Source organism: Aethalodelphis obliquidens, unplaced genomic scaffold (assembly GCF_003676395.1).
Source record: "Aethalodelphis obliquidens isolate GAN/ISIS:26980383/991018 unplaced genomic scaffold, ASM367639v1 scaffold6, whole genome shotgun sequence".
In the NCBI taxonomy this organism is placed as follows: domain Eukaryota; kingdom Metazoa; phylum Chordata; class Mammalia; order Artiodactyla; family Delphinidae; genus Aethalodelphis; species Aethalodelphis obliquidens.
The window spans coordinates 66,060,873-66,080,182 of record NW_020837950.1 but is presented as its reverse complement, the minus strand read 5'-3'; the positions used below and the strand labels follow the sequence as shown (position 1 = coordinate 66,080,182).

The 19,310-nt window shown below is 33.7% G+C and overlaps 1 pseudogene; it reads left to right on the top strand.

The window, feature by feature from the left end:
- The first annotated feature begins 953 nt into the window (after positions 1 to 953).
- Positions 954 to 19,310, top strand: part of LOC113619281 (39S ribosomal protein L9, mitochondrial-like) — a 31,594-nt pseudogene continuing 13,237 nt past the window's right edge.

The window sequence follows — 19,310 nt, the reverse complement described above, 5'->3', positions numbered from 1 at the left end:
CTGACCATTAAAAGGTTTTGATCACTTCTCTCCTTAGGTTTGATGATGAAGGTGAAATACACTAATTAGGCTTTTAACTGTTACTTGCTTAATCTTTTCCTTATCTGGATTTCTAGGGAATGTGTTTGACCTATGCATGTGGTTTAGAATAAATTTTAGTGAGTACAAGATGGAATTTTAAAAAGGTAATGAATTTAACTTCTGATAAATTAGATATTTTACATAATTTCTTATAATATAAATTTGGGATATTCAAAGAATTATGTCAAGGTTATATATATATATATATATATATATATATATATATATATAAAATAGCAATTTCCATAAAATTTCCAGATGAATTTCATAATTTAAAAAGTCACTAATTCCAATAATGAAACTATACAAAATATTTAAAACATCTGAAATAAAAAACTATTTAAAAACATTTCATTTGAAGCATTTTTGCTCTGCAACATTTAACTACGAACTATTAAAATGTATAAAATATTTCACAATTAGAGAAAATAAGAGAATCTCAATTTTCTTGAGCTTTATTTTAATAAATATTATGATAAAAGTTTGTATTATCCACAAGGGGGATATGAAATATTTTTAAAAGCTTTTTGGACTTTCTTTTTTTTTTATTAAAAAGCTTCTAATAGATCTTTTATCCAATTGAAAGATTTTAAGTGCCTTAGATCCAAAAAAAAACAAAAAAGAAGAGGAGGTGGGAGAAATGGGTGAAGGTGGTATTTTTTAAAAATCTAATTCACTAGAGATTAACAACCCCATCAAATATTAATAAACATCAATAAATAATTCTAGGAACAATGAAAAAGTTTTAAATCACAGCAAAACACAATTGTAGGAGTTGGTATATTAGCCAGGGTTCTCCACAGAACAAAAAGGAGATACGTATATACAGAGAGACAGCGAGGAATTTATTATAGAAATTGACTCATGCAATTATGGAGGCTGAGACCTTCCATGATTTACCACCTGCAAACTGCAGAACCAGGAAAGCCAGTGTTGTAATTCAGCCCGAGTCAGAAGGCCTGAGAATCAGGAGTGCCAATGTTCAAGGTCAGGACAAGATGGATGCCCAGTTCAACCAGAGAGAAAATCAGCCCTTATTCCATCTTTTTGTTTTCTTCAGGCCCTAGAAAAACTGGATGATGTTAACCTGCATTGGTAAGGGTGTTATTGTTTACTCAGGCTACCAACTTAAATGCTAATCTCTTCTGGAAACACCTTTACAGACATACCCAGAAATAATGTTTTTCTTTTTTTTTTTTTTTTTCATTTTTTGGGTGTTTTTTTACATTTTATTTCTCTTTTTTTTTTTTTTTCCAGAAATAATGTTTTACCCACTACCTGGGCATCCCTTAGCCCAGTCAAGTTAACATGAAATTAACCATCACACCCAGTGCACAATCTCAACCCTTAAACTGTGTGTTTTAGAATTCACAGAGGCTGAGAGAAGAATGACTTTTGACCAATATGTAAGTATTACTTTAAAAAATATAATTTGAGGAGAAATTCAAGACACCTAAAACATTATACCAATTTATTTGCCATAGTACACAATACATGGGCCTGACTTGCATCTCTATAATGCAAAAATGAAAATTTAAATTACTGAGAGTCTCATGAAAACAGCTCTTGAAACTTAATACTCCAGGGTCATTAAAGAAAAACTGGGGGTTTCCCTGGTGGTGCAGTGGTTAAGAATCTGCCTGCCAATGTAGGGAACACAGGTTCGAGCCTTGGTCCGGGAAGATCCCACATGCTGTGGAGCAACTAAGCCTGTGCGCCACAACTACTGAGGCTGTGCTCTAGAGCCCGCGAGCCACAACTACTGAAGCCTGCGCACCTACAGCCCGTGCTCCGCAACAAAACCACAATGAGAAGCCTGCGCACTGCAACAAAGAGTAGCCCCTGCTTGCTGCAACTAAAGAAAGCCCGCAGCAACAAAGACCCAACACAGCCAAAAATAAATAAATAAATAAATTAATTAATTAATTTAAAAAAAAGAAAAGAAAAACTGGGTCTTTACTAGGGAAACAAAGAATTTATTAACTAGTAATTTATTTTCATTTGATATTATTATTTATAATAAATTAATAATTTAGCATTCTAATTTTAATATGACTTTCACAAAAATTACTTTACCAAGGCAGCAGAATAGTGGAAGTAGTACTAGATATGAATTTAAAAGAACTATTCTTAGAGTCTTTTCTTCCATTTTACAGGTCTGTGGCGTTGGGCAAGATACTTAAGCTCTCTGATCTTTAGTTTCTTCACATGTAAAATGGGGATAAGAAAATAACATATATTTCATAAGGTTAATTTAGGTAGATTTACTTAGACCAGGAAATAGATATTTGTTAAGTGAGAATTCTGTAAACTCTGAATATATTAAAACTGAAAAACGTAAAAACCATTGGATTAACAAGATTCCACACATATAAAAGATAAAAGCAGGATGGTCTGCTGTTAGATATATTACTCTAATTCCTACTGAATTAATATGAAGTATACATAACATAGAAATATAATCATTTTATTTACTCAATCAATCTACATATGCCATAAATTAATTATTATATTATAGCTGATACAACCTTTAAATCTAGTTGAGGACATGACCACAGTCATTACCACAGTGGCCATTAAGTACAGTTCTCTATCAAAATGGGAAAAAGTATTTTGGTTTAAATTGGTAAATATCTGAACATTTCTAGGACTGCCTGAGCAAAATTTCATAATCATTCACTATACCACTTAAATGATGCACTAGCGTCCTTAATTAAACCCAGATATTTCTTTGTTTTTTACCCCAACCAGTGCATTCTATTGTCTGTATAATCTAGATATGAGAAGTGAAGAGAAGCTGAAATATTGATTCCAGTGAGCTAAGAAGCCCAATGTAAAACTAGTGAAAATTTTTAAAACATGTTTTTCTTGTATAGTTTTGTGTATAGTGACCAATAAATTATATGTATATCTAATTAAACTACAAACTATGAACAAATTAAAATATACATGTTTGTGATGAAGAATTACTTTTGTTCTTCACACAGTTTATGACTTTAATGTTAATATACAAGACTTGTAAACTTTCATTCATGTTCATGACCAAGATATTAAAATATATATAAAGTTATGGATTTCAATACTTTAGTCATATATTCGCAGCCCCAAAGACCTAGATGTATATGAAACATAACAGCAGGAAACAGGCTGAAAGCATTTGTTTTTAAAATACTCTACACTAAAAGATATATATTTATGGAGACTCATTATGATACAATCTAATGATCTAATTTCCAAGGAAATTTCCTTTTAAGGAAGGCATATTTTATTATGAATTTCTTTAGCAATTTAGTAAGCAAATTTCCTTGACTATTGCCCAATGATATTATTTTATATTAAATTTCTTTACATGTCAAAATAGTTTATTGAAAGTTTCTGATTTGTAAATACATTTAAATGTGCATATACTAACACAGATTTAGGCATATGATGGGCTTCTAAATTATTATGTGGGGTTATATAAAGATCAAATATTCAATATTTTATATTAAATATAACATAATTATGTTCAGTATTTTACATAGACTAGGCTAAAAGTAAATATGGAATTCAGCATTGCATTATGTATCTTAAAAACTATACCGGAACCATGTTTGCATTCTCAAGAAAAGTCCATTTTAAGTGTTGGGAATTTATAATATATTCTCTCTCTTCCCTGTTTCATAGTAATTTTAGTACTTCCATAGTTGATTCAGTAGTCAACATGAGCTTATCAAAAACAAGTTTCACCAAATTGCATTCACTTTGTTTTCAGATGGGGTTTCTAGTTTATAATCAGAAGGAAGTCTTTTCTATAGTAAATCTTGTTTTCTAGAAATAAAATACAAACTGGCTAGCTATTTGTCAGAATTCTGTAGGGATTCTGGGAGTAGATAGAAAAGTTGATTGATTCCTCTGTGTGGCCTCTTTCAACTCATAATATCTGATCACATTTTTTCAGCTCTATACACTAGTATTATTTGGTTCTAGGACAAGAGCTGCAGTGGCTGTGTCACTTGTTCAGTGATATGACTTCAACTTAAGTGCCTAGCACTATAGCTCTGTTTTTCCACTAATGTCCTAATATGGTTTTGTATCCCACTTGTTTACTTGACACAGATTAATAATATGCACTAAACTTTGAGCTTAACTCTAGAATCAAGCCAACATAAACTTGTCATATATAGAGAGAAACAAAATATGTGATAAAATCTTTACTGGGAGCACAGCTGACCCCTCCTATCCTGTCTTGCCCTTGGTCCTCAGTATTCTGTATACTGTCTTCTCCAAACATACATAGGGTGTTCAATTATTTCCACAGTCTATAAAATACTTATCTTCTGTCTAAATCTTATTAAACATCTATTGTCATGTTCCCATGTACATTTATGGGTCACTCTACCTTCAAAACTTATGTTCCTTATGACAGCAAAATTCACTGTTCATTAAGGTATAAACTCTGGGATCGTTGTCTCCATGCTCTTAACTCCTAACACAGTTATTAATTTCTATCAATTTTACCTCCCAAATTTCTCCCAATGTTATTTAATTTTCTCAGTGTCTGTTGTTGCTGTCTTACTCTGGCCACCATCTCACCTATCTTACAGAAACAACCTCAAATTGGTCTCCCTAGACTTGGTAGTTATGTTAAACCCACCACTCAATCCATCCTTCACCCAGTCGCCAAACTTGTTTTACCAATCTCTTACTTAAACCCTTTAATTATTCTGATTTAACTCCAAACTTCTTGCTTTACAAGTTGCTTATAGTCAAGAACCAGTTTTGGATGGAATTAAGGAGGGATGAAGGGCAGTAGGAAGCGAGGGAAGGAGGAAGGGGGAAAAAAAGAATGACTAAAGTAAAAAGAAAATAAGAAAGTAACATTTTAATCAAATAAGAAGTGCTTAGCTGAGTTATCAACCTATGCTTTATTTGTAAGAATTAGTTCACTTCTAGTAACAATAGTATTACATTTAATAAAAAAACATATTTTCATCTTCCTTAATATTACATGCTAGGAATGACCACCAGTGACATTTTTCAATATGTGAAAGCTATAGTCAGGTTTTTACTTTTTCTTCTTTTCTATTTTTAGTTCTTAAAATCATGATGTGCTACTAATTGGGAGAAAAAAAATACCCCAGGTGACAAAATTACAATTGTAATAAAAAATAGAAAACAAGCTACTTGATATTTTTTTCTTAGTAACACTACAACTTTTAACATTTTTTTACTAACTCAAAGAGATTCATATGCAGGCTACAAATTTACTGCATGATTATTTCAGAACACTATTTAATTTGAAAATCAGAGATAAGGTGTTGATAGTCTGTATAAACACATAAGTTAAATTATCTTGCTAAAATGAAATTCAGAAGTTAGACTCAGAACATAAGACACAAAGTATGGAAAAGCTAGTTAGAAAATATTCAGAAAGGCTGATTTACAAAAGGAGAGAGAGAAAAATTCCTGCAATATCCTTATTTCAACTTGTTTTCAAATGCAGATCCCAGGTCAGTATTTGAGGTGAATAATCTTTTATTCACATGATAAATATTAAATCAGTATTTGATATCAGAGCTTAGTAATTCTTTGTGACAAAACTGTGAATTTAATTTGAAAAAAAATAGTATATCAATCTCTCAGCAATAAAGATGTTAGCTAAACGGTCATTTAAAAGTCATCATGGGCACTGTAGGAATATCAATATAAATTCCAGAAAGATGAGATGTAATTGTGAAAACTTTTTTATTGAATTACAAGTCGGATAACACTAATTTGATATGTTCTTAAGCAAAAAGGGAATTTCACAAAACCGTCTCCTCCTTCTTCTCTCCTTCTCTCCCCCCCTTCTTCCATCATTCTGTTCATCTTTCTCTCCTGCATCCCTCGTCCCCTTCCCCATCCCCTTTTACTCTTACTATTCTCCTTTGTCTAGACGTTCCTTCTTTTTATGCAGACTAGCTTCATCAACATGGCACAAACCAGGACTATCAAAAACTAGCTCCTCATATCACTGCTACCAGGAAGGGTGTACAGGTCACTATCCTGGGAAACGGTGTTGATTTGCCCAGTTCGAGTCAGATGTCCAGGCCTGGGCTAAGCAACTGTGCTTGGGGGTGGGAATAATGACTACCTTAGCTTCCAAGCTTTCCTCTACTTAAGTCCAAGACAGCAGAGAATTCTAAGGTAAAATCTGCCATCTAAATGACATGTTTGAGAGAATTTTCCAGATTCAGAGGGTGATGTTTTTGTCACAAAAACTATAGATGAGCTTTTACAAGCTGTTCTGGATTATATGGGAACTGAAGGAGGTGAAGATAGACTGATGACATTTTTTCTGAGGGATATTTTCTAAAGGTATATAACAATGTCAATATATCAAGGGAAGAACCAAGGCTATTTCTCTGTGAAGGGATCTAAAATCAACTAGAATTAGTCAATACATCCATTTAAAGCTTTTTATAAAAGCTACTTCCTTCTTGTTCTCTTTGTACTGTCCCGACAGCAAACTATTATACTTTGGCAAATTTACTTTCTGGCATTCATAGGGGAGTTACACACAATCGAAGAGCAGAAGGCCATGTTCATCCCTGTTCTAGGGGAGAGTGAAAGCAAATAAACAGGCTTTCCAGGGCATAATGCCTCACAAACCCATTTCTGGTCTGGGAGTAAGCCCAGAGTAGAGGAATGGATAGCTAGGCTGCCGTTTTGTCCACTTCCATCTCAAAAGTTTGCTTACTCTTCATGATTCATGATATCAATATTCTCATGGTGCCTTAATTTTAGATCCAAAGACTCACTTCCTTTTTTTATTTCCATTGAATTATCTAGTATTATCAATACTGAAAACATTCTGAGCTTCTATAATTTTCTAGATATTATGCTTAAATTTTCTCATTAAAGTTTTCTTAATCATGACAATGGATCTGTTAGTCAGCTCTTTTTATTCTCATTTTTGAAGTAAGAAAACAAGGAAGACAGGTTGAAGAAATTCTCCAGGGTCACATAACCAGGAAACGTGTGTGAGTTTCAGTCACAGCTATGACTAACACTGCTGTCCATCATTCCTTTTTATTTTTTTTAATAGATCTTTATTGGAGTATAATTGCTTCACAATACTGTGTTAGTTTCTGTTGTACAAGGTGAATCAGTCATATGCATACATGTATCCCCATATCTCCTCCCCCTTGAGCCTCCCTCCCACCCTCCCTATCCCACTCCTTTAGGTGGTCACAAAGCACCGAGTTGATCTCCCTGTGCTATGCAGCTGCTTCCCACTAGCTATCTATTTTACATTCAGTAGTGTATATATGTCCATGCTACTCTCACTTCGCCCCAGCTTCCCCCTCCCCCGCCGTGTCCTCAAGTCCATTCTCTATGTCTACGTCTTTATTCCTGCCTTGCCACTAGGTTCATCAGTACCATTATTTATTTTATATTTTTTAGATTCCATATGTATGTGTTAGCATATGGTATTTGTTTTTCTCTTTCTGACTTCATTCTGTATGACGGTCTCTAGGTGCATCCACCTCACTACAAATAACTTAGTTTCATTTCTTTTTATGGCTGAGTAATATTCCATTGCATATATGTGCCACATCTTCTTTATCCATTCATCTGTCGATGGACACTTAGGTTGCTTCCATGTCCTGGCTATTGTAAATAGAGCTGCAATGAACATTGTGGTATTGACTCTTTCTGAATTATGGTTTTCTCAGGGTATATGCACAGTAGTGGGATTGCTGGGTCATATAGTAGTTCTATTCTTAGTTTTTTAAGGAACCTCCATACTGCTCTCCATAGTGGTTGTATCAGTTTACATTCCCACCAACAGTGCAGGAGCATTCACACCCTTTCCAGCATTTATTGTTCCTAGATTTTTTGATGATGGCCATTCTGACCAGTGTGAAGTGATACCTCATTATAGATATGATCTGCATTTCTCTAATAATTAGTGATGTTGAGCATCTTTTCATGTGCCTCTTGGCCATCTGTATGTCTTCCTTGGTGAAATGTCTATTTAGGTCTTCCACCCATTTTTTGATTGAATTACTTTTTTGGATATTGAGCTCCATGAGGTGTTTGTATATTTTGGAGATTAATCCTTTGTCAGTTGTTTCATTTGCAAATATTTTCTCCCATTCTGAGGGTTGTCTTTTTGTCCTGTTTATGGTTTCCTTTGCTGGGCAAAAGCTTTGAAGTTTAATTAAGTTGCATTTGTTTATTTTTGTTTTTATTTCCATTATTCTAGGAGGTGGGTCAAAAAAGATCTTGCTGCGGTTTATGTCAAAGAGTGTTTTTCCTATGTTTTCCTCTAAGAGTTTTATAGTGTCTGATCTTACATTTAGGTCTTTAATCCATTTGGAGTTTATTTTTGTGTATGGTGTTAGGTAGTGTTCTGATTTCATTCTTTTACATGTAACTGTCCAGTTTTCCCAGCACCACTTATCGTCATCTACTACAGCATTCAAATACTTCTCAAATACATTGCTATTGTCCACTGTACTAATTCCAGTTTTATTACCTGATGCTTAGATATTCCCAGTAGTCTTCCCCAGGTCTCTCCTTACTTCAGTCTTTCCTTCAGATCCCTGCCATATCAGTGTTCTTCCACATCATTGCAAAATGGCACTCATCCTCAAAAACCTTCAGGACCAAATGATATAACTTACATACCATTTTCTTACACATTCCTGATGAAAGCTAAGTATCCAATGTAATCTTTAATAGAATGAATACTGGTTATCAACTGCAACACAATCTAATCCAAATAACCCCCAATTCTACTCTATCTTTAACTAAATGGGCACTTATTTATGGCCCCCGTTGAATATCAGTCAACATCTTTGTGCTGCCTGATCTGTGTCAGTCAGAAATCATTGGCTGTACTTTTCAGCTCCTATCAACTCACTTGACACTCCAGGTGCCATCTAAGAGTTTTATATTTATCCTTTCTATGACTGTTTGGCCATGTACTTGAGACTTGAGGTTAGGTACTGTCTTCAACTTTTTGTATACCAAAGAACATCTAACAATTGCCTTGGCTATAGATTGTCAAAAACAAAACACTTACTTTCTCTTAGTTGCTTGTGATCTTATTTAATTAATTATAGGTAATGTCATAGTGGGATTAAAATATTCTCAAGTAATCATTTTCGTTTTCTAGCTAAGGTTTTACCACCTACCTGCTCAGTGATTTTTTTTTAATTGCAAGGAATGTGAGAGATGAATTCAACTTGGGGAAGGAGAAGGCTATGATGACACAGAGCGGGTCTCCACCAGATGTAAAGGAAAAGTAAAATAGAGCATGCCTGTCCCTAGAAGGACAGAAAGAGAATGGGGGGATAGTTGTAGGGAAATCATATTATCAGGCAAATATGTTCCTGTTCCTATCCTCCATGACAAAATCCTAGAAAGTGAGATGTTACATAATTTGGAATAGAAAGCTAAGAGACTGTACCCTTATTAACTTCTGGAATTTTGTATGGGTTGTCCACTAAGCAAGCATTCCCAAATTAAGCCAGAAGGTCTAAAACAAACTAAAAATGATGGCATGACATGGCAGGCTGAGAGAGAACCAGAGTAGTACTCCAGAAGTTTTTACAAGTTCTATTCATCAGGAAAATGAACCACAAATTTCCAGCATACCTCAAGGCTGAGTTGAGATCCATAGGTGTGTCATGAAAGGAAGAGACGTCCTTACCCTAAAGGGTGATAATCAATGGACATCCTAACACAGGTCCCAGGTGGAGGACCTGGCTGAAACTCAAGAAGAGTCTGCCAAATCTGTGTGATTAAAACTGGGTTTGGCAGGGAAAAGCACTGGGCACTCACCCAACAAGAGAATGGAAAATTTCATCAGTGGTCATCTTGACAGATACAAGTACAAGCAATTTGGAGACCACTCAAGCCAACAATCTTGCAGCTGAGTCCAACTAAAGGTCAAAGAAAAAAGTTCTATTTTATGTTACGGAGTCTTCTCCTCCATCCAGGGGTTGCAGAAACTTTCACACTCAAACGCCTTCTGGAATAGGGAGAAGGAGGTGCCTATAAAGAGACTGCTTAAGATAGAGAAAAACTGCTTCAAATAATAACAGATCAGCAGGATACCTTAACCAGAAAGTTTAAGAATCCCTTCACTCCAACAATGAAGGGATTCTCTCAAGAATCCCTTGAGAGAAGGTTTAGAAAATAACAAATAATAAGTAATTTTTTCCTTCCCATTTAAGTAAAGAGTATCAAATTTTGGATCTTGATGCAGTTTAAATCATGCCTATAAGTATTTAAGCATTTTTGTCAAATTTTCTAAGCCACAATTGGAGGAAAAAATGTGAATAGAGTCTTTGGCAGAGACTGGTGTATTCTACCCCAATATCTACTCTCTCCTACTTCTTCAGAAATAAAAACCTGTAAGTATTTTAGCTAAGCACATAGTCATTCAAAATGAATACTGTAATTCCTGGTAACCACCTTACCAGGAGATATGATTAAATTCTGGACAGTGAAATATGTGAATTTTTGAGTGACATCTTCTGGAAAAAAATCCTTTACCCTCAGTGAAAACCCCTAACCTTCAGTATACCAGGAAACACATCACCAGTTACCACCTGACTCCAAAGGTCCTTTTGAATTTTTAAAAAATCATTTTATCATCAATGTAGATTAATAATGAAGGGATAGTAAAAAAAATTTTTATTAAAAATTTTAATAAAAAAATAAATATAATACACAACACTATAAATCAACTATACTTGAATAAAATAAATTTTTTAAAACTTAAAAAAAATAAGTATAGTAAACCTCTTTGTATCAGGTATATTTTGGAGCACAAATGTCATAAAGGCTGAAAGGACACTGTCATTATTCCTTGCAGCAAGAGGATGGTCCAATTCTTTTAGAAATGTATGATGAAGTCCTTTCTGCTGAATGACTACCTGGATGAGGATATCATATATATTTTATTTACTAAGAAATATATACTTTACAAATTGATTCTTGAGTTTGAGGAAATTCAACTAGGACATTGTAGTCTGAAAACTCATAGTCTGAGACTGCATTTATAGGGTCAATTTCACTGTCATTGTTAGTGTCTAGGACAGTGCTGTCTAATAAAATCATGTGAGCCAAATGTGTGATTTTAAAATTTCTTAAGAGTCACATTGAAAATGTAAAAAGAAATGGGTGCAACTAATTTTTTAATTTTTATTGGAGTATAGTTGGTTTCCAATGTTGTGTTAGTTTCTGCTGTACAGCAACGTGAATCAGTTATACATATACATATATCCACCCTTTTTAGATTCTTTTCCCATACAGGTCATTATAGAGTATTGAATAGAGTTCCCTGTGCTTATTAGTTATCTATTTTATACATAGTAGTGTGTATACGTCAATCTCAATTTTCCAATTTATCCCTCTCCCCAAAGCTATTTTTAATAATATATTTTTAATACATCCAAAATATTAACATTATCATTCCAACATGAAATAAATATAAAGTATGAGATATTTTGCTTTCTGTTTTCTCATACAAAGTTTTCAAAACATGGCGTGTAGTTTATGCTTAATAAACATTCTAATTTGAGCACATTTCAGGGGCTCACAAGCTACATGTGGCTATTAGTGGCTACCGTATTGGACAGTGTAGTTCTACACAATTATATGTCTTCTTGTATTTATATTCTAATAGTTACAAAACATCTAACCTCACCAGTTTTCTTCTCTTTGCCATTATGGGGGGAAATTCTCAGTTGTGCTCAATGAAAGCTAAAAGCAGACTATCAGTTTCCTTTGCACCGTCTTGAAATAATAATGCAATATCTGGAGCAACTGAATAACCTGGTAACATTAGCATCTCTTCATATGAGTATTTTTTTAGCATGGTTTAGAATAACTGATGAGTGATGAAATAATTTCTAAGATGATAACAGCAAAAGGTTTCAAGACATCAAAAAATAATTTAAGAACCCATAATGTATTTGAGATTTATAAGAGGATCCAATCAACCCATACAAGTAATTGTAACATACAATGAATTTTATTTTAATACTAAAAAGAAAAGAAAATTTTAAGATATTTTCCTCTGGTCTTCAGAAGACTCCTGAGAAAATCATAACATGTTAAACATGAAAAATAATTAGACATGTTCAAAAATAGAAACAAAAACTAAAATTGAGTACATTGCACATTAATAGTATACTGAGGGTTAGAGACATATGGTGGACCAACTTGCCACTCTGTCTTCGTCCATCCCTCTATTCAGCTTCCTAGAATGTGATGTAATTTCAGACAATACCGCAGTCATCTTGGCCCAGAAGCACAAAGTACTCACACTCAGAAATATCACAATTGTTAGATGAAAGAATCTGGTTACTAAACCAGAAGCTACCTCCTGACTTTTTTTTTTTTTTTTTTTTTTTTTTTTTGCGGTACACGGGCCTCTCACTGTCGTGGCCTCTCCCGTTGCGGAGCACAGGCTCCGGACACGCAGGCTCAGCCGCCATGGCTCACGGGCCCAGCAGCTCCACGGCATGTGGGATCTTCCCAGACCGGGGCACGAACCTGCGTCCCCTGCGTCAGCAGGCGGACTCTCAACCACTGTGCCACCAGGGAAGCCCTACCTCCTGACTTTTTAACATGAGAGATGTATTTGGCAGTTGCCCTCAATATGGCCTTCTCACAGCATTGTGTACCAATAGGATTATACCCGTGTTTTTAATACTATCCCACCACTCAAAGAGACTTTCGCATAGCACAATAATAAAGTCAATCCTGAATTAGACTGAAAAAAACCTCTTATTTATTAAAAATATCCTTCACCCAAGTTCAATTTTCTTCTCTTTTCCTCCCTGTGCTTGTTTAATGAATCCAGACGATTCAAACACCAATCAAGGTTTTGTTCATTTTTAAGGCTACACTGATGTTGAAATGATGAGAACTGGTGAATAATAATTATCATATAAAGCACAATTTATTGTAAAAATATGGACGGATTTTTGAATAGGTGAAATTTCTATCAGTATGTTCATTACCATCTCCAAAATAGTGCTAGCTTATTCAAATAGGACTATTGTTGTTACAATATGATGTTTACCCTTTGATTTTTTTATGCTTTCTTAAGTCTGGGCACTGTGTGATCTATATTTGTTTCACAGTTGAGTATGAATAAAACATCAGAAACTAAGTTATACATTTAGGTAATATAAAATTGGATTGACATCTTTGTACATATCATCAAATCTAGCAGAAAAATACATTTTCTTCATTTCCAAACTAGAAGGTGGTTTCTTTTGAAATGAATAGGTCAAGAAGCAAATTGTATGCATTTTAAAATATGGATATAGGAAACTACAAAGAAGAAAGAGAGCATGTAGGTCAGGTTAATGATCCTTTGCTTATCACAACCTGACCAAAATCTATAAATGTTAAAATATTTTTATGTTATTTCCTAAAGTATTTCAAGTATTTGAAAGCTTGGCACAGAAATGCTATTTTACACTACTTTTTTCTAAACACTCTGCCCTATTTTCCTTTTGGTGTTAACACATCTAAGGAAATATGTAAACATTGGGTTTAAGACTGCAGGGGCTTATAGGAAAAGAATTATGAACACTAAGTCCAGAAAAAAAAAAGATTTTTGGGGTGAAATGAAAGATGAAATTAATTTTTCTTAAAGAGAAACAATAACCAGAAGCATAGTGCTTTTTTTTTAATCAAATGCATTTTGTCTTAGTAACTTTTTAGCACTAAATGAGATTAAAGGTGAAATTCATAAATAAGTTAGGATTTTGAGTTTTCATATTGTGATTATTAATTTCTAGTACCTGAAAAATATGTGAACCAATACCATTCTTTCATCTTAAAACTAGATCTACTTCTGAACAGACTCTACATTTTGAATTAATTTATTGGAAATTAAGAGGCATAGCAACAAACACAGGAGACAACAACTGCATTCTGAGTTCTACTCTGACCTTTATCTTTCAAAACAGTAACTCTCCAAAATTTCTGAAAGGTTAACTAATCTCTTAAAAGGTCACCTGTCTTTAAACTAGCTACAGTATATAAATGCTTTTCTGCTATCCTGGAGCAATTCATCAATAACTCATTAAAATAGCACTGCTTCTTTCTTGAAGTTTTTACTTTCTTGCAAGGCTATTTCCTCTTGGTCAATATAACATTTAATGTATGTCATAATTTATGAAAATATGATTATATAAGACTATTATGGTGTTCAATTAATTAAAACTATTTATTGAGTACCTAGTATATACCAGGCAGAGATCTAGGTGCTAAGGAAAGAAAAGTCATAAATCAAAAGAAGTGTTTGTTATAATGTGTGTTTATGTATAGTAAGTATGGTTATATCAGCATGTGGTATTTAAGCCAATATGGTGGCTCATAAACCCTTTGAAAGATAATATACTTACTTTAACACTGATAAAACAGATGTAAACATTTGCAAAACTATTTTTTCTAACTCATTTGGGAGTTTACCCTTAATGTTAAATATCAATTTATGCAAAATTTTGCCCTTGGAGGTACAATTGGGTATTTTAATGTGATCAAAAGGCATTAAAAGTATAATAGGTTGTATAAGGTACCTATGATGGATAAAAAGGGTTCCTATTTGCAGACAAGGATAGGATTCCAAAGTAATGACACAGAATTTGCTTCTATATTCTGCAAATTGATCCAAAAGCTATTTTGTTGTTGTTGATATTCTGAAGAGAAAAAGAAATAGTTTTTGTAGAATCTTTGTTTATTGTTTAAAAATGAATCTCACTAAATCCCACTAATATGTATTACCCACTAAGAGTAAGTTCAGAAAACAAAACTACTGTAATCATTTTAAGGAGGAAAGAATTTAATATGATGAACTGTTTGGTTACATATTATTATTGGAAGGGCAGAAGGGGCAGGTTATGCCTCTCATATACACTCACAAAATGGTACAAAACCTTCCCGTGACTGGAGCTACTATGGTTGAGGTCATGAGTGTAGCTATGCTTTTCAAGGTCTTAAATTATTACTGCCTTGTGGAAATCTCTGACACCAGCAAACTGGGGAACAGGAATTGAAGCTTGGATTCAGGGATTTGGTGTCAGATCAAGAAGTTTTCTCTCCTGCTATTTTTCTTTAAACCCAGAGGACCTCAGGATTAGAGCTCTTTTCAAAAATCCCACAACTTTGTTGGATCTACCAAATCCAGTAACCATAGGAGTTGGTGTCCACAACACTTCCTCCTTCCACATAAAGTGTTTAATTGACAGAACCTTCTTTATATCCAGAGCCTTACTTAATAAAGAGTCTGTAAAAAATAAACTTAGCTTTCCAACCCTGGCACATAGACAGCAGATATAGCACAGTTTTGAGAGAGTCCTTTCCAATTCCTACTACAATGCTCCTACAATACTCTTTCTACCCAGCCACCTGAGTGATATCATTCCACCAAATAATACCCAAAGCCTTACCATTGCTTGCAAATTAAAACCCAAAATTCTTATTGTGGTTTAAAATTTGCTTCATGATCTGGTCCCATTCTTCCCTCCTCTCCTACTTCCCCCCCTTTTCTACATTACACTTCACCCATACTGACCTTCTTTCTTCTCTGTCCACTCTAGATTCTTTCTCCTTATGCTTTAATCTCCTTGGAATTTTCCACTCCATTTTTTGTGTACTGAATGAATTAAATAGGGTTTTAGCTCCAATGACACCCCCTATAAGAAGCTTTTCTTTTACACTCCAATCTAAAGTACTATCCCCTTTTGCCATCCAGTCACTATTCAGAATGTCATTCTGTATTATTTTCATGATAGCAATTTTGTCATAGGAATGACAGCACTTGATTGTAGAAAACCAACAAAAACAATGAAAGAAGTTACCTTAATATAAAGACTTTTTAAAAACTTTCTGTACAAAAGAAGCTATTCAGACAGAGCAGAGAACAGATCAGTACATTCCATCTAGATAACCTTCCTAAGCCCTTAAACTCCAGCACATTCTATGAGTGTTTACCTTCACTCACTTGGAAATGAAGGCAATTTAACTGGAGGAGAAGAAATAAGCTTCAGGCATGCTTGAAGTTCTTTCCTGCAATCCACGTCACCATCACCTTTGAGTCAATATTTTTACAGTACCACCTTGCCAGTTTTATCATTGTTTATCTTTCTAAAATGTTACTTATATTTTGTATACCTATCTCTTCTACTAGGATAAATTATGTGTGCTGCTCAGGAAGGGGCAGGTATTATATTTAATTAAACAAATCTAAATATTCCACATTTCTTTGGGAATTGAAGGATCTATCTTGCTCCTTTTTCCTACAGTCAATTGACTCACACAGGTTGGTGTGGGTTTATTGTAGCCATCCTCATAGTACTTGTACTGTTTCAGCATCATTATGGCCCTAAGGCCAATCACAAACTCGTCTCTGTTTATTGTGCTGTTCTTCTGCCCCTACTTTCAGTGCCAGTGGTAACCCTTTCAGCTAGACCTGTTTCACCAACTTCTGATACACACACGTAAGAAATTTGCAATTTCTTGTGAAAATAAAGCAATCCAGATATGCTTTGGTTCTCTTGGCCAAAAATAGAATTAGCTAATAACCAAGAACATATATATGTATATCTATATATATATAAATAGTATTTATATATACATGTGTATATATACCTATACACATATATATTAATATAGTATGTTATATATATGTTCAGGATTTAGGGCTATAAACAAAGAGTTCTTTAACTTAACACAAAAAGCACTAGCCATAACAGCAAAAATTGCAAAATTTGACCTCAAGAAAACTAGGAAAAAAAGTGAGTTAAAGATTGGGAGAAAATATTTGCAAACCACATATTTGACAAAAGACTTGTATCTAGACCGTAGAAAGGACTCTCAAAACTCAACAGTAAAAGCAAACAAAAAAAAGTCAATTAGAAAATGGGCAGAAGACGTGAGGAGAAATTTCACTGAAGAGGATATACGGATGCCAAAAAGTGCATGAAAAAAATATTCGCTTTCATTAGGTGTTAAGAAAATGGAAATTACAACCACGAGGATGTATCACTATACATCTATTAGAATGGCTAAAATTTTTAATATATGATAATAACGACTGCCAGCATGGATACAATGAAACTGTGTCAATCATACTTTGCTGCTTAGAATATAAAATGACATAGACATTCTGAAAAAGAGTTTGCCAGTTTCTTAAAAAAACTTAAAATACAACTACCATACAGCCCAGCAATTATACTCTTGGGAATTCTAGCCCAGAAAAAAATAAAAATTTGTGCTCACATAAAAACCTGTACATGAATGTTTATAGCAACTGTATTCACATTGTCAGAAAACAGACAACCCAGATGCTCTCCAATGGGTGAAGAGCTAAACAAACTGTGGTACTTCCATACCATAGAACAGCACTCAGAAATAATCAAAGGAAGTATTGATACATACAACTATTGATACATCTCCAGAGAATGATTCTGGGTGAAAAAAAGCCAGGCCCCAAAGGCTACATATTATATGAATCTGTTTGCATCACACTCTTGAAATGACAAAACTATAGAAATGGAGAACATTTCCTATAAATAAGTAAGAAAATATCAGTCACATCCAAAAAGGAGGTACAGACTTAAGGAAAATTAAAATCAGACAGTTTGCAAATGAAAGATCTTTAAAAATCTCTAACTTCGTGTAAGGTAAAACAAAGCACAAAGCATTTTGTTGGTATATAGCAATTATGAACAATTTGTGTCAATCAGTATAATTTGGATTGATAGTAATAATAATCAAAGTATTAATATTAAGAGATAAGATTTCCCCCCGTTGTATAATACATAAAAATGTTGATTACATAAAATGTTATACAATAAAGGAAGCACATTTTTCCTGCAGTATTAGTGAAGCAGTATCTGAAAATTTATTTTCCCACTGAAGTACTTTCTAAGTAAATAGAAGATTATCAAAATGAAATTATCTTAACACCATGTTATATTAGAAAACCTAAGATATGCTAGTAAATTAGTTTCATAAAGTAGTCTGTTCATTCGGAAACTTAGATCACTGCCTAGTAAAAATAGTTACTTCAGAAGGCACGTTTACTTATGCAAGTTACTACCACATGTAATGAAGCTCACTGTAACGGTAATATGCTAAATGGCACCCATGAATGTCTCATTATGTAGAAGCTTATTTTAGAAGAGCTTCTAATCTCTTTTAGCACTCAGGAATAGGACACAGAAAATTTCATTTTCAGTACTGACCTAAAGTTGCCCAACTTAAGATAAGTCCTCATTATCAGCACAATCAATTTTTTAAAAGAAATGAACTAATTGTCAGCTTTGGGACCAAATCTTAACAAACTATTAAATATTTTTACATACTGAGCAGTAACCTATAGACCCTCAAATAGAATTCATTCTTCACTACTGTCATTAATTACTCCAAAATTTAAAAAACTTACATAAAATACATTTGAAGAGTGCTATAAATCAAATATTGAATTAAATGACAGCATTTATATTCACTTTTCAAAAGAAAAGGCACAGGTAATGACCTATTATGAAGGACATTAGATAGTCTTTTTTTTTTTCCAAGTCAAGGATTGAATTGGAACATGGAATCATCTTCCATTATCTCCATCATATAATATTTCTTGAATACTCAACTTCAATACAGTAGAAGTAACAATTTCCCAGAGGTAATTTAAAAAATGGATTTATTTAGTATATTCAATATTCATTTGAAGGAAAGTTATTAAGTATCTCTGTATTAATCAGCATTTATTTGGTTGAAAATAACAGAACATCATCACAAATTAATCATTATGAAAAGATTATTTACCTCACCTGGACTCTAAAATTCAAATAAATAAAATCAAATTTCTTTCTCTCTCATTTGTTTACCTTTGCTTGTCTTTGGTTTTCTTCAACTCTTGGTTTAATTTTTTTCTTCTGCAAATAGGCTGCTTCGATTTTCTGGAAGACTTTCAGCAGCTCCAGTCTTAACACCCTTATGATATGAAATCCAAAAAGAAGAGAAAAATATTACCTACTAACAGTTCAGAAAATTCTGAGCAATGGGACACTTTTCCTACTTTTGGACCAAAAGCCTGTATCCCAGGTTTAGGTTCAATGAATGATAACTGACCAGAACCACAGGTAGTGGGAGAGAAGTTCTCTAAAGGAGATGCGGTAGTGTTTTTTAGAAGAAAAGGTATGGAAAAACATGCTAAGCAGAAA